A 6,940-nucleotide genomic window follows, 5' to 3' on the forward strand; every position below is an offset into this window, starting at 1 on the left:
GTCTTCCCCAGGTGCTGGCAGCCACTCTCTACCACCTCTCTCCATGAATGCCACTGCTCTAGGTCCCTTATACAAGTTGAATGATACAGTATTTGTCCTGTTGGCTGGTACGACACTGTGTGAGATACAAAAGAAATGGAAAACTCCGATGCTGAGAGAATGCTTTAGAACAACATCTTAGAAAAGGTTTTCTGGTATCATCTAAGACTCTGGATCCCAAGAATCCAGCCTAGTGGTTGCAGAGATGGCTCAGTGCTTAAAACATTTGCTGCTCTTGCAGAGGACCTGGGTTCTGTTCTCAGGAGCCACATGGTGGCTCTCAGCCATTTGTAATTCTTCTTCCAGGGGATCAGGCACTCTCTGAGAGCCTCCGTGGGAACCAGACATGTGCATGGTGCATACACACATGCATTTAGAAAAACATTTATACACATAACATAAACATAAATGTATTTTAAAAACGATCTGCCTGTTGGATGTGTTTTAGACACAGTGTATAATAACACTCGAGTTGAGAAAATAAGTACACAAGAGGGATTGTTTGCCACTGGTTTTTCTTTGAATGGGTACTGTTAGGCCCTCCCTTCTTTCTGTCTTGAGTTAGGCCCTCCCAATGGCAGAAATTCAAACAGCAGACAGCTCTAGCCCCTTCTTACACATACAGTACATACCCAGTCCTCAATTGAATCTTATCCTGCTGTTCCGACACACACCCCTTATCCTGGCACTTATCTGGTAGAAGCATAATTGCTTTGAGTTCTAGGCCAGGGTAGGCTACTCAGTCAGTCTGAGGCTGGCCTGGGATATAGAGTGAAACTTTGACTTAAAGAACACCCAAACCAAATAAACCAAGAATCTGGAGTGAAGTAATTTTCTCATGCACCTGAAAGGAATGTTACTTAGTGACGGTGGACAGAGGATGGAGGTGTTAGCTTACTGATTAGGTTTTGAGGGTGTTATGGAGTCCCACAAAGATGCACACACCTTTGTAAATAACACCAGCTATATACTAAAGAGAACGGCTCCTAGTAATTCTCACAAGCCGGATGGCTGAAGCCACAAAAACTGATCCTCACGGTTCAAGAGGTCAAAGTTTGAAGTCAAGGTATCAGTAGGGCTGTGCTCTGTCACCCAGGAGGAACAGCCCCATGTCTGTTTCAGCCTCTGAGGTTGCCCACAACCTTGGTGAAGTTCCTTTGTCTGCGTCTTTTCTCTGAATGGGATGCTGGTCATTGGAATAGGGCTCACCCTAGTCCGCCGTGACCTTGTTTTAACTTGGTTACATCTGCAAAGACCCAGAAGTACTGGAGTGTAAGCTTGAAATCTCAACACTCTCCCGTGCCCATTATTTTCCATAGGAAAACGAAAGGGGCAAAGTCTGGGATCAGCCTTGAGACCCTGAGGCTCTATTTGCTTGTATTCAGTTCTGTAAATCAGTTGGTCTGCCCACATGGATGTATTGGTGCCCAGCTGTTGCTTTGGAGGGACTGTAAGAAACAAACAACAGTCAACATATATCCCTGGAGAGGAAGGAGCAAACCTGTTTTGTCAAGATTCTCCATCTTCTCGCTCCTGAAATTCCTTTGGTTCTGTTCCGACAGCGGCAAGCATAGCAGTCTGTACTTCATGCTCAGCACAGTCATTTGCTTTGAACTGAGGGAGGATTTCTTCCTCCTGGAGATTGTGTGTGTGTGTGTGTGTGTGTGTGTGTGTGTGTGTGTGTGTGTGTGTGTGTATACATACACAATGATATATACATATCATTGCCCATTACCTTGTTTCTGAAACGGTGTGACATTCATTTTGGGCGAACATCATTTAAAGTGAAAAGTGAGAATGAAACATGTCTCTTACCAGGAGACTTTTAACCCGGGGAGGAAATCAAATTAAGGGTCCTGCTGTGCATTCCTTCTGGAAAATCTGTTAGAGGAAGGGAGTTCTCTGGGGGATTCTTAACCCTCCTCCGTAGTTTTTAGAGGGTCAATTACAAAAAGAAAAGCCTGTGTAGAATGCCCTCAGGGCTCTCAGGTCTTGCCTAGCAACATTTAGAATGATGTAGCTTGATGATCAGGGAGAGAAACAGGAGCTGATGTCCTGGGTGAGTAAGAAGGGCTGTGGCCACCATGAAGCCCACACTGTGTGCTAGCTTCATAATTTTAAAAGAGGCAGGGGGTGGGCAGAAGGGGAGGGGCTGGAGAGGTGGCTCAGAAGTTAAGGACACTTGTTACTGTTGCAGGTTCTGTTCCCAGCAGCCCCATGGCAGTAAAACCATCCATAACATCAGATCCAGGAGATCTGTTGTTCTCTTTCGGCCTTAGGGTCTTCTGCATGCATGTAGTGTATATACATACACATAGGCAAATACATGTAAAACAAAAATAATTAATTTTCAAAAGAGAGAGATAGTGAGTGTGCTTATTACAAAGAGGTAGTATTGGCAAGGAGCAACTGGATCAAAAGTTCTGAAAACGAGGAGCTAAAGAAAACAAGGTGGGACAAAGCAGAGGTTAGCCCCTCCTCTTCCTCCTCATCTCCTCTTCCTTCCTTCTTATATTTTGGGAACACAGGCACCCCAGAAACTGGGGCCCTGCTGGCTTTCCTGCTGATGTCTGTCTGTGTGATGTTGTATTACATCAAAGGATGGAGCCACTCTGGAATCAGCAGCAGAGGAAGGCATTGGTGAGATTAGGAGAGAAAATTGAGATGCCCATCAAAGCAGATGTCCCTAAATGACAAAGGAATTTCCTCTAGTTGGCTTAGGTGATTCTCACAGTGCCAAAGAGGCGAAGATCTGGGTCTGTTCCCACCAAGGGTCTCATCCACTGTCTGGGAAGTTTTACCAGGCCTTGGCTTTCCCTAGGTGCTATCTCATCATTTTGTAAACATTCTGAAGTGCATGATTTGGTTGTGGTCTGTGTTCTCCCAAAAGTTCATGTATTAGGAATTGTCTCCAGTGTAATTATTGAGAAGTGGTAGACCTTTAAAAGTTTTGTATTTCTTTTTTTATTTTTTTGACTTTCAAAATGCTGTTGACTTTATTTAAATTGAAAAACGTTTCTTAAAACTGCATTTAGCACCAAAACCCATTTGTTACAACAAACAAACAAACAAACAAACAAACAAAAAAACACCAATATTTCTAAGGCATAGATATTTATGTTAACAAGACCAGCTTTTACTTTGGAGTTTGTCTTTAAACAAGTTGTGAAGAATGGAGAGAAAAAAACAGGTACTTTGCGGAAGATGTCTATGTGTTCACTCAGGGACAAGCCTGGTAACAGAATAGACCAGAATGCTCTGTCGTCTCAAAAGCAGCCCTCAAAGGCTTAGTTTCCTCAGATTCTATCAATGCCCAAGATCCTTCTCCATCATTGAGCTTGGGAACCAAATAGTATTTTGGCAGCCATAATCAGAATATATTGTATGAAAAAACTATTTTCAACAAAAGAGAATAAGTAATTCCAATAAAAAAATGTTCTATGGCAGCAATTTTATACTCTGCAGCAAGGGATACATCTGCAGACATCCTGAGTGTTAACCGTAGGAGACAGTGGAGTGGTTTTTGTGGAAAGTGTTTTTCAGACACCTCAGCTCAAAAGTTAGCTGAACTGGCTCATTCACCGTTATGGTTAACAGCTTCTTCCTCTTCATCAACATTACTTGTTGAGGACTTAATGATTTCATTCCCAGGTTCTCTGATGGCAGAAAACTTCTCTCCATCTTTCGCACAAGATGTTACAACATCTCCAAACATGGCTAAGGTTTGGGCATATATGTGCAGATTCACCAGAAGGCATATGTAACATACCTGCATTCTTCTGGGACTCCAAGGTACTGGCCACACAGGCCCGTTAACTTCATTTCATAACCTAAAACTTTCTCTTGATTTGCTGCTTCAAATACTAGTGCAAGATATCTGCATTACCGTAATGATGTCATTACCTGCACATGCGGATAAAGTTCACGCTCATGGCCAGGCTGCCATTGCAGCAGTACATGTGGAAGCCTTAGATGTGCAAGGTGAACTGCACCAAGGAGATGTGCTGCTGCTCCATGATCTGCAGGTTCAAGCTGCCAGAGCTGACGTCTCAGCCAGCCTCATTGATGAGGTCCCTGAGACCCTCCAACACCTTCTTCCGGATGGAGCCCTGGACCAGGCACAGCTCAAACACGGTGGCAGAGGCAAGGGTAAGAACTGGAGAAGGTGATGGGTGAGGCCTGGCCACTTAGGGCTCCTGGGTTGTGGTGTGAACAAAGTGCTGAGGACCCGGAGCAGGCAGGAGTGAGCTGGCAGCAACTATTCAACACTGCTGGGCCCCAGGTCTGTGCTCATCCCTGTATGGAGAGGTGGTAGGCTTTTAAAGGGATACAACTTGTGGGATGCACCCCCGAGATCGCTGGGCACATGAGGCATTCTGGTGTGAGCCTTTGAGTTCATGTGGGGAATTGTAAAGGAGCAGACTTGGCCCCTCTGCTCTCTGTCCATCATTGCCATCTATGGATGAGTCAGTGAGCTACAGATACTGGGCCCTGTCATTCGCTGGCGCTTTGAATCTCTTGAATCATGAGCTAAATAAAACTTTTTCCTTCATGAGTGCCGAGATCCATGGAATTCATTGTGGTGGTGAGAAGCTTTCCACACATGATCATAGCTTCCAGAGCTATGTGCCGCGGCTATACAGGACAGAGGAGTAGTAGCATCTACTGAGCAGTGTATAATCATTTATGGAAACACAAGTAGTGACCAACTGCTGTGGGATAATCCTCTTGCACACTGTAAAAGTTTGTCACTTGATCGGTTTAATAAAATGCTGATTGGCCCGGTAGGAAGTATAGGTGGGGTGACCAAACTAAGGATGCTGGGATGAAGAAGGGTGGAGTCAGGAAAGCTGTAAGGAGACACAGGGAAGCAAGGTGGGCATATGATACTGAGGAAAGGTACCAAGCCACATGGCAAAGTGTAGATAAGAAACATGGTTTAATTTAAGTGTAAGAGCTAGCTAATAACAAGCCTGAGCTATCGGCTAAGCATTTACAATTAATATAAACCTCTGTGTCAGTTATTTGGGAAATGGCTGCCAGGACAGGGAAACCTTGCCTACAAATAGTGCTCAATGTTCAGGGCCACGTACATCCACATAAAGCCTGAAAAAGCTTAAAAAAGGATTCTAAATACATAAAAATGGAGTCAAACTTGGTTTCTTGGTAACTGCTTTTTCTTGAGTAGGTTCTGTTTGCTAGTGGCAAGCAGAGGCACAATTCCTTTAAGAGTCGGATTCCTGACTCAGAATTAGTGGCAAAACCGCATGGCTCTTTTAAGAGGCCCTGCTACCAAACACTTAAATGGGTTTATTGGTAGCAGGTGGCATGATACTTGCTGGCATCATGGACCCCAAAACTCCCCAGAGTTGGGGTGATAAACAGGCTCCTTCAGGTACCTCGGCCATGAAGCTGGGCTCTCAAGGAACCAAGTAGGTTGGAGCCAGCCACAAAAGTAGAGACCATACCGCTTAGCAGTTTAAAAGCTTATGTAGTCAGAAAAATATTACAAATACACAGTAAAAACATATTCAGATAGAAAAACCCTCCTCAACAGGTTATAGCGTGTCTTAAAATGTGCAAAGGCTTAGGAGAAAAGAGAAAAAGGGAATAGACAGTCATAAAAAGAAAAATGTAGTTTAAAAATAATAAAATAAAGTCCTTAAAAAGGGAGTAAAGTAATATAAAAGAAAAAAGCCACATAAAGATGGGGAATGCACAGAGAGTCTGAATCTTGTATGTTATTGTGTTGTCTTTGAATATTTTTGGCTGCTAAGAGACACTGGATTATGAAAACTGCTATATTCAACCAATCTATATGTTTTTAAAAATATCTGGACTTCAAAATTTAAGTCAAAATATGTGTTACTTTGGGAGAGAGGTTATGCTTTTATTTCCAAAGGAAATGAGAGGCTGTGGATTCATTTTAGGTTAAAGAAAATCAGGTTTGAAAGAGGAAGACCCCCTGAATTCCTGACTACAGATGTAAAGAAATAAACCTAAAAGAACTATAAGACACGTGATGTATATTTTACCTACTCAAACACATAACAGGAAATCATCTTTGGTTGACTTGTGTACAATGCACAGTTTATATTTGTATTGATGCAAATATGTATGTTACCTTTAAAATTTTATGTATTTTTAGAAGAAGGAGACCAAACACCAATGAAAACGGATGGCCCAGGTGATCCAGAACAGCTCCAAGGCTGCTGACTGAGATGATCCAGCCCCATAGACTACTCCAGCCCAGACTTAACCATTATCCTAAATTTTCTCAGAATCCAAAGATTACCAGCACCCCAAAACAACAAGAAGTAGTCTAGAGAATAATGCCCACATTACTACAAAAGTGGGTTATGGATATTTATTATCATTTAAGGGGGTTTGATCACAGGTTGTTATTGGTAATAGGGAAAAAGCTAAACAAAAGAGAGTAGATTCAGGGATCTCACTCTAAAAAGGAAAAGGGGGGATATAGAAATGATAAGATAAAGGGTTTTTAAAGGTAGATTATTGAATCTACATTTAAACAAAAAAAAAGCAACCATTAGTCTTAAATATTTTATATTGGTATGGATTTTTATATATTGATACAAATTTGAAGTTATTTTGTTATACTGTATGCATGTTTCTACTCTTGTTTGAGGCATTGTGCTTATGCAGCTCATTTAAAATATAATATATAATTAAGAAATACAGATTAATAGTTGTCTATAACAGTCAAACTTATAGTCATTTTAGGTATGTTTTGAAGATCATACACAAATATATTTAGATAGATAGTCTTCAAACACTTCAGAGACCTACAGAATATGGCATTTAATATATTTAATAACTTTAGGCTTTTCACAACAGTGAGACAAGTCTGCTCCTGGTAGCACTGATCTACTTCAATGAA

General features: G+C 41.9%; 1 pseudogene; it reads right to left on the bottom strand.

The window, feature by feature from the left end:
• Positions 1-3,259: 3,259 nt before the first annotated feature.
• Positions 3,260-5,505, bottom strand: LOC121821205 (proliferating cell nuclear antigen pseudogene; annotated as a pseudogene).
• Positions 5,506-6,940: the final 1,435 nt, after the last annotated feature.

The sequence above is a fragment of the Peromyscus maniculatus genome, chromosome 11 (assembly GCF_049852395.1).
Source record: "Peromyscus maniculatus bairdii isolate BWxNUB_F1_BW_parent chromosome 11, HU_Pman_BW_mat_3.1, whole genome shotgun sequence".
Lineage (NCBI taxonomy): Eukaryota > Metazoa > Chordata > Mammalia > Rodentia > Cricetidae > Peromyscus > Peromyscus maniculatus.